The sequence below is a fragment of the Eulemur rufifrons genome, chromosome 16 (genome assembly GCF_041146395.1).
Source record: "Eulemur rufifrons isolate Redbay chromosome 16, OSU_ERuf_1, whole genome shotgun sequence".
Classification (NCBI taxonomy): Eukaryota; Metazoa; Chordata; class Mammalia; order Primates; family Lemuridae; genus Eulemur; species Eulemur rufifrons.
The window spans coordinates 65,963,001-65,972,796 of record NC_090998.1 but is presented as its reverse complement, the minus strand read 5'-3'; positions in this window follow the sequence as shown (position 1 = coordinate 65,972,796).

Here is a 9,796-nt window from a genome sequence, read left to right as displayed (position 1 = left end):
CTCCGGGCTTCTGAGAAGTCCGCGGCATCTGAGAGAAATGTGTTCAGTGCCCGGGGTACGAAAAGATAGCCATTTGCAACAGGCTCCTTATGCTAGCAAATTGGTGAACAAACCCCACAAGTTGTGGACCAGGAAGGCCTCTGCTTATGCCTCCCAATACAGCCTTTCCCAGCACTGGCCCTAGCGGTGGCCGTCGCGTTTCCCCGCTCCAGCCTGGCAATTTCGCCGCGGCCTTGAGCACGCCAGCCTGCTCCGACGCTGGAGATGGCGAGGCCAAGCCCAACCTGGGCGGGCATCGGGATAGGTTTGGGATTTTCCACCCTCTTCTGGGGTTTTGGCTGACCCACGCCTTACTGGTGAGACCTCTTTCAAGACCCAACCAGGCCTCAGACAGGGAGGAACAAGCACGGAGCACTGCGCACCCCAGAGCTGCTCCTTAGCACTGCCCTAAAGGGGGGATCGGCCCAAAGCACCTAGGTCGGACCGGACCGGACCGGCGGAACCCGAGTAAACAGGCCGGGGACAGCAGCCGTAGTTGTTGGGCCCAAGATCCGACCGTGACTGTTCTCCCGAGGAGAGGCATAAACTCGGTTCACGTGGTGCCGCGCGCAGCGTGGCCTGGAGCGCGCACTCAGGTTCTGGCAGATGGACACTATTGCTGGGATTAAACAGCTTCAGCTGTATTGTTGTTACTATCTCCAGAGCAGTGCCCGCCAGCACCAACAGCAAATTGTTAAATCCCAAGGAGGGTGCGGTCAAAGAAAAGCACTGGGGGACTGCACTTCAGGAGAAAGTCAGGCTGTGTCGTGACTCTAGGACATCCTCAGCACTGTGAGGCCAGACTTGAAGCAAAAGAAAAAAGCCAAGGAAACGCTCCCGCTAGGGTGCCCTGCAGTAATCAGACCTTGCTTGAGCAGGAGCCCAGTTATGCACTTCCCAGGCACTTTCTAGCGGGTTCCTGGCCAGCCCTTGTCGGAATGTCCGGTGTTCAGTTATTCCCTCGCTCCTGAGTGGGTTGGTGACTTTCGATCCTATGCTACCCACCTCTGTACCTTCTTACCTTCAGGTATTCTGAAAGTCTGATTTTCTCTAATATACACGGGAAAAGATAAGAGAAATGGTCGTTGGTTTTTCAAAATTTCACAGCAGCAAGAACAACTCCTTTTGCTGACTTGAAATATACAAACTAGTTATAAACTTAGTTATCTCACTGAGCTCTGTCAGCTTGTTTATAAATATGTGCTTAAGAGCCCTAAATTTCCTGAAAAACATTCGATGTCTTTTAAATGAAAGACATATGATATGATGCAAGTTCTAGAGTACTTGTATACCAATAAAGGTCCAACTCGTAAAAGAAACGAGGGGGAGCTGAGGACAACAGCTTCCTAGTAAACCATTTCCACTCCATTACCCAAACTCACTTGGATAGTAGTGGTTGGAGGGATGGGGTGTAAGGTGTCACCAACCCCACTTAATATCCCTGGAGCCTCCTGGAAATGCAAATCTATTACACGGAATCCCATGTGTGTTGTGACATGTAACCACATGTGCCCATAACAGAGGGAACAGCTAATGGCAAACTCCCATAACGAATGCGTAATCTGCAGTTTTTGGCAAGAAGCTGGGTCTTTGGTTGCCAAGAGCTGCATTAAATGGATTTTGAGAGGTTGGGATGGAGTTTATGGTTATGACACAGCTCTAGAGATAGGAGCATTAATAATAAATTGAAAAAAATACTAATTAAAACAATAATAATGAAATAATTTCCACAAGTCACAAGAAGGGAGAACAAATCAGATTGAAGACTATCTCACCTTCCTTGAGATCTACCTGGGCTTTTTCTGTGATACTTTGAAGATAACCTTCTTGGAAATTGACCATAGTACTTTGATAAACGCTTTTAGCTACTCTACTCAAATCCAGCATGGCTCGTATCCCCTCAGCAGCTTTTAAAACCCTCCCCAATTCCAACCAGTCAGCTTGGCACAGGCCATGGGGGTGAGAGCGTTCTGAGGGGCAATCAGCTAGCAAAAAAGACCCCATTTATTAGGTCAGGATGTAGTCAGGGGTTTATTTTATGTCTGCAGGCTCAGCCCATCACCCCCAGGTGTCCGTTTTCTTCTTTGCCTCACCTTTCTATTTTGCCTTTAAGAGTACTGTTCATCTCTATTTATACTGAGGATTGAAACCCAGGACTCAGCTCCCCTTCTTTATGTCAATCAAGAAATCTAAGGGGAATAAGCTGCCTTACGTCCTTTTCTCATTTGCTTCCTGAACGGAACTTTCCTGATGGGCACCAATTCTTGCAGGAGGTAGTGCAAGTGTGGTGCGAGCAGGGGTAGCAGAGTGACAGAGGTGGGGAGACATCGATTTCCTTTAAAGCCCAACAAAATTTAGGATATCCTAGGATCCCAGCACCTTCAGATCTCTGTGCACTGTGTAGTCATTGATGCTTCCTCACATCTCCTTGATGGGGTGAAGAGCAGCGCCCTGTGAGGGGTGCGGGATGTCAGGAAGGAATGTGAAGAGTGGAGAAAGTAAAATGATGAGGATTAACAAGACCTATTGCAGGTTCGAGTCCCAGCCTCTTGGGAAAAACTTTCTCCTCTAGTAATTAAGATGTATTGGAGTAAACTAGATCATTCCTCTGGCACCGTCGGATGCTAACAGAGTGGAAAGGCTATTTTGTGATGATGATTCTGATGCTGCCATTTGAAGTTTCATCTAACATCATTCCTGCAACCAGTTTGTTGTTATCAGGTGGCAGCTCACCACAACAGTGATTCTGAGTGTTCTGAAAAAGTTTTCCTTATTTAATTTCCTTTAGAACCTAGAATTAAAATAACTGAGTGAGTTGAAATTATTTGGAAAGTGCATTGAGATGACTTATTTGACACACACCCCAACCAAAGGTAGTACGGTATTGGAAAGTAAAATTCAGATAAGGGATTGGCAGTCTAAGGCAGCTTGACTCACTTTACATTAAAAACAAAAAATTCTCACTGACTAAAAGCTGTTTTTAATATCTCTTTCCCCTGTGTTAATATGTATTGGGAAAGGAAGAATATTTATTTGTACATATACCAAAGCAGCAATATATGAAATGTGTAGATCACTTTAGTTCCTTTCTTTTTCAGCTTATTGAAAGAAATGTCACACAGATATAGTAACAGTGGGAATGTCAAGATAAGATTGCTAGAGTTTTAGTCTTAGCACTTTCTTTTTGCAGTGAGAGTTTGAGGCTTCTTATAAGTAAATCTAGGAAAAATGCGTGCTCAATCAGGCAAACTATGCCAAATGCAGAAAAGCTACGGTCTGGAGAAGGGAGGAGGAGCTGGTGGAGGGAAACTCTCATGAAAAAGTACTAAAATAATTGAATGTCATGTATCATGGCAAGAAGCCAGGTGGCCTCGTGTTTGTGTGTGCTCTGCTGCTGTTTTCCTTCCCTGGCTTCATGTTCAGCCTTCCCACAGCTCTGCAGACATAGCAGATAGAGAAATATATTTTGCATTGAGGCAGCTCAAAAGGTCTTCATCAAAATAAAAATACACACACAAAGAAATATTTAGGCTTTTCTTTAAAATATATGCCAATTCATCATTTACTCCAGAAAACATACCTATGGACTAATGCATAACTTTTGATATTTTTGAAGTTTCTGCCTTTTAAAAAATAATTACCTGAATATTAATTGATCCTATAAGTCTTTCAAGTGTGTTGTTAGCTCTCAAATGTAGATAAATTTACCTTGATTTCAATATTAAATATTTTGATATTTCAGAAACTTCTCCTTTTTCAAAGAGCTTTGCTTGTTTTTAAATTTCAACTTGTTTCTGTAAGTTTTTCACACAGTTGCCTTTTTCTTAAAAGAGGAGAAATGGATTTGACTTCTACTCTCCTAAAGGATCCAGTTAAAATGTAAAAATCTAGTATGACTATTTGCCCCTCATGCAAATAGCTTGACTTACTAGCATATGTAACTGTTTACATTACTATTGTTTACTTTTACCATAGACATATATTTAATTTCAAATATTAAAAAATCATGATTTAGCTGCAATAACCTAGTCACCTTTATTTCTATCTATGGCTGTTGTCAGTGTTCCAGAAAGTCTTGAAGATAATAAAAGACCGTTAAAGTTAGATTTCTTCTATGACACATATAACTTTAAATAGTGCATAAGTTAAACTGTATTTAATTCATAAACCCAAATTTCTCTAGCAAATTATTAATCATTTATCTAGAACATGTTTTCTACTGTTCTATTTGATAAGTGAATTGTTTAAACTTCTCTTCAGTATGAATACATTTTTTTCTCTGCTGATTTCCTAGATAAGTCTTAAAGACAGGGCTGCTTATTTACAGAAAGATGTTCTGCATTCATATTCACTCCTTGAACTTTAACGTTTCGGGGAAAGATTTCCTTAAAGAAAATCTCAGTATAGATACTGAGGCAAAATGATGAATGTTTCTCCTTTGGACTGGAATTATACAACATAATAAGTGTAAAGTCAATGGTCATTAAACGAACCCGACCAGAGTATGGCCAGTAGACAAAATCAAAGCAGGTCCAAACAGAAATAGATTCTCCTCCCAAAAGTCCCCCACCTACTGTGTCCTTCCCTTAACCAGGAATACCCTTTACCTTGGGACAAGAGGACAGGGTTTGGGCTCCGAAGTGGTGCACTAAGAACGCATCTCATTGTAAGCATGAAAACTATTTGAAATCTAGCTTAACCTCTTTGCCGTGGTGCTTTATAAATTCAGCAAAAGGAAGAAAAACACAAACACATTTATTACATGAAAGATTATTTAAAGGGAAAAAAAAAGAAGGGGAGGAGAGAGCACCAGCTCCTTTATTTCTAAAATCATCAAAGAACTTTAGAGAAAGGTAAAGATTAATATTCACTCCTGTCGTCCTCCTAACCTATGCCGCCCGCCCCTAGCAACATGGACTCCTGATGTGGATTTTGATAAGTGAGTTTTAACTTGCTAACTGTCCTAAGTAGAGTTTCCGAACAAAAAGCTCTCTGCGGCTCACAGAAGGAAAGCCGAGCCTGTGGGACGCCCCTCCTCGGGGTGCACGCAGGACCTGGGGCTGCAAGCGGCGCCCCTACCCGCACCGAACCGCTTCCCAGAGCCTGCGCCCAGCGCCCAGCGACGGCTGCAGCCAAACATCTTGCCGGTCCTTTCTGATCGGGAACTTGTGGACAATCTGTGTGCGAAGCAAACTTCCTGGGTGGACCGCCACCTGGTGCGCAACTCGGTGAAGGACCACCCTCCGGGCTACAGGCCTGGGAGAGCAGAGAGGATCAGCGGTGCGGGGGATCTGGGGGAGGCTGAGTCTTCACCTCAAAGCAGCAGGCGAAGTCACCTACAACCAGGAATGAGCGCGCATGTCTAGAGAAGTTTCTATTCTGAGCAAAGAGAATGAAGTCTTGCTTCTCATGCAAACTTAAAAGAGCCTCGAGGACGAATACAGACAGGAGTTAGCGGTTAACCGATTTGCTGCTAATATTTCATCAGTGGTGCTTTCTTCCCTTTAAAGTTTAACTCTTGGAAAAGCAACATATTTTAAGCTTTCCATCCAAATATTAATGTTGGCAAATAGATCATCTAACCGTCCCTTGGTTAAGGACAGTGCCCTTTTTGTTTCACAGGTTGGCAATCAGAATTAATCCGTATCACAAAATGCTGCAGGTTTAGAGCAAGGCAGGAGACATGGAACTCTCTTTTATAATATGGAGTGTCTGTGTTTCTGTGTGTGTGAAGTAGCGCACACCTCGCCCTTAACTACCTGTCCTCAACAGAGAATGACCATTCTCCCCGTTGGAGAGTGCCGGGTTTCAGCCTGACTGTAAGATGTTCCTTCCTAGTGGATACATTAAATGTCAGGCCGTGGTCCAGACTCAAGATCTTGTCATACAGGAAAAAAGTTTTAACCTTTACTGAATTTTTTTTAACGTCCTTTTTATCAAACAAAGCTGATACATTACCTCGAGCAGGGTGACGCCCAGGGGATCAGAACACATCTGCTGAAAAACCTCAGAGACCACGTGAGATTACGTCATCTTTTCGGTTCCCAGCATCAGATGCCCCCAAATGGACCCTTGTTATAAAGTCAAAATTAAACACTTTCTTACTTTCGTGGTTGCTCTCTAAGATCACCAAACCTCATGAATGCACAATTTATTGATAAAGTTCAAATATAATAGCCAATTAAAATATTTACTGCTGTTTTACTAAGTACTTAAGCAAGTATTTTTTAAAGTTATCAAAAAGAAAGAAAAAAATAGCTTTAGACAATTCAAATATCAAAAAAACTATAAGCAAAGTTTTTAAAAAGGACTCTAATTTTAAAAGGAACTGGTTTGGGGGAAATGTCTTTAATTCAGTTACTTATGAGGAATCCAAATAATTCCAGGAGAGTTCATTTCTGATTAATTTTCTTGAAATTCTTTATTTTACACTATTTGATTCATGTGCTACTTTTGGGGAGAGGGAGTCATTTTTTTTTTTGCTATTTTAGGACTTGCTCAATAATTGACTTAAGCTAAATCTAAGTAACTCATTAGTCCCTTTTGAGGAAGAATGCCCTTTAATCTTGCATTCTTTCTAATGTTAATAAAACTTTGAATACTTGTCTTACAGTTTAAAAAGAAATGTAAATCTTGGGAAAATGAATTAAAGAAAGACACTATAAAAGTAATTTTCATTTCTTATGAAATAAAGTAGATCTATGGGCAATGTTTCATTTAAGATATATAAGCTTCTTTTGTATCTCTAACTGCTGGATCACAGTTGAGGCAAACTATATAGGATATAAAAGTGTCTCTATTGCATATCATGCAACTTTTTAGCTCCAGAAGTGAACATCATGGAATCCTGTAAATCATTTTTAAAAAATTTCCTTCAGGTATTATCCATTAAAGGTGGTCCTTTATCAATATTTTCACCAAAAACTCAAATCTAGATATTGCACTAAGTTTTATAAATTATCCATTATTAGGATTGATAGTTAAATTTTTAGAATACAAAAAATATTGGAATACACATATTTTTGGGGAAGGTAGAATGATGGAATCAAATCAATGGAGACAAACACAAAGTTGCAAATTAAGGTTAAAAAAACATAAAGAGAGGAAACAAAGATTCTAAGTGTCCAAACAATAAAGATCTGAGGATATTTTGAGACTACAGCATGACTCAGTTGCTAAGGAAGCTAAAACAAATTTAGCTTATATTACATTAACAGAAGTGAAGCAGTCACACATCAGGAAAGATCAGATCCTCACTATATGCTGAACTATGCAGAAATATAAAAAATTAAGAAATGTTCTGGAAATCATTTTTATAGAGAAAAATAATGTTGAGCTTTTCTAGTGTACAATGGCTGGGTCAAAAAGGATTTGTAAACCATATCATAGCAAGAATGGTTACAAGAGTCAGTGATTTTTACCTAAGACGTAAGAAAAAGTGATTCAATTTAGCCCCAGTTGTGGAACTAAGTGGATTGACTTGAGTTAGAAAATAGGTTTTTTTAGGTAAAAGACAAGCTTTTTAACAATGAAATTTCCCTATAACTAATGTGGGCTGATTCTTGAAGCCGCATACTACTGGACAAGAGATGTTACGGAGGTAAATCTGTGTCATGCAAGTTTTTTTCAAATCAAAGTTTCCAAATGATGTCTTTAAAATGCATAGCAATAACCTACATCTCTGAAGTTTCCTTTTCAAGAAAATTACAGCACTACTATTTTCCAAATTTGGTTTAGTTTCTCTAAAGAAAAAAAAAATTGTTATGTTTTGCCTTAAGCTGAAATTAGACTATACTTAGCAAGTGTCTTTAGTCAAATAACCATTGTATCATTCTGACATGCCTATATTTTATTATATTGATAACTTTTTGGATTTCCTAATGACAGCAAGTTTGGCTGACTGATTACATACAGTTTTTATCATAATGTATATTTATGCATCTCTATTTCATCTGTAACATCAAAAGGGCAGTAATGTGCAGACTACATTCAGTCTCACTGGGGTTAAATCCAACTCTATCATCTGCTGGCTGTGGGATGCTGGGATGCTATGATTCAATGTCATCTATAAAATGAGGGCCAGGAATAGTACCTGTTTCAAAGAGAAGTAAACATAAAGAAAGTCAATGTATCTAAAGCATTTAGAACAGTACCTGGGCATAGAATAAGCACTATGTGTTTGTTCTTATGATTATTAAAATTCAGAATGGGCAAGCATTTAATAAAGATTATGGACATAGAAAAAATAATTAACTACTGGTGCTACAAAATGAAAAGTGACTTAAAAACAGAAACAAATTATTTAAATTAAGAAAATGAAATATATAATTATGACTACTTAGGAGATGGAAAAAAAGAGAAAGGATCACATGTGGGAAATAAATCTCTATGTGGATGCTAGGTCCTAAGGTGTGTGTAACACATTAAGGCAAGCGTGCTTGCCCCAAACTACTTTTCAGTTAGGATATAAACATAGGTATAATCTCTAATTTAAACTTTCCAAGATTTTTGTGACTCCAGAGACTGGGGTCTTACTCCCAGCTCTGCCAAAAGTACATATATGACCTAAAACAAGCACGGTTACCTTTTAAGGCCTCAGCTTATCCTGTTAAAATACTCTTTTTGTAAAACTATGTATTGAAAAAAATTTAATAGAAATACACTTATCAATTAAATGATATGGTCTCTAAGATGCTGCTATGATTGTGTCTCCCCTCAATTCATATGTTGAAACTCTAATCCTCAGTGTGAGGGTGGGGGCCTCATGATGGGATTAATGCTCTTAAAAGAAGAAAAAAGAGACACCAAATCGCTCACCCTGCCATGTGAGGACACAGTGAGAAGATGGTTTTCTATAAATCAAGAGGAAGGCCCCCAAGAACCCAACCATACTGGCACCTTGATCTCAGAATTCTAGCCTCCAGATCTGTGAGAAATGAACGATTGCTGTTTAAGCCACCCAGTCTATGGTGTTCTGTAATAGAAGCCCAAGCAGACTAATACAGAAGGGGCTTCTAATTCTTTAATTCTAATGTACACCAGGTAAATAATGTTAGAAATCCTACCTTTTTTCAGCCATTACTAGACTTAGAGGACTCAGCATAGTACTCCAGGAGGTCTCACAGAACTCATCCCCTAGGGTAGATCAGCTTGTTCAGGAAATCACTCTCTATATCAATGTCCTTGTGAGGAAAGCATTTACAAATGGTTCTGCTAATGTCTGTACTTGGAAGCAACTTCACTCAGATTTAAGACACATCAGCACATACAAAACTCAACTCTCAACACACTGAAAGGCTCAGTAGGTCATTTAAGTTTTCTTCCACTTAAGAATACTAATAAACAAATCAGTATATTCATTAAGTAGAGACTTCAGTGTAGGTAATTTTATTACCATTTCATATTTGAATTAAATTAATATTTCCCCTATTCATGTCTAACTTTATTTCAAAATATACCAATAATTATTGGTAATAACATAATCTGAGAATACTATTGTCTTCCTATTTATGAAAACCATCACATAGCAGTTTTCCATTTAGAGATCATGCAAATAATCCAAAGCCTATAGGCTGGACAGTTCTCAGATTATGCAATACTACTTCCCAATCACAATTCCCAGTAATTTCCTGTCTCTCTAACCAAGCTTTATCAGTTCTGCCCAATAATCTAATCCCTGAGTTGTTCTACTCTCCATTCCCTGGATATGTCACTGTTATCTGTCTCCAAGTATTTATTCAGGATATATTCTTGCCTG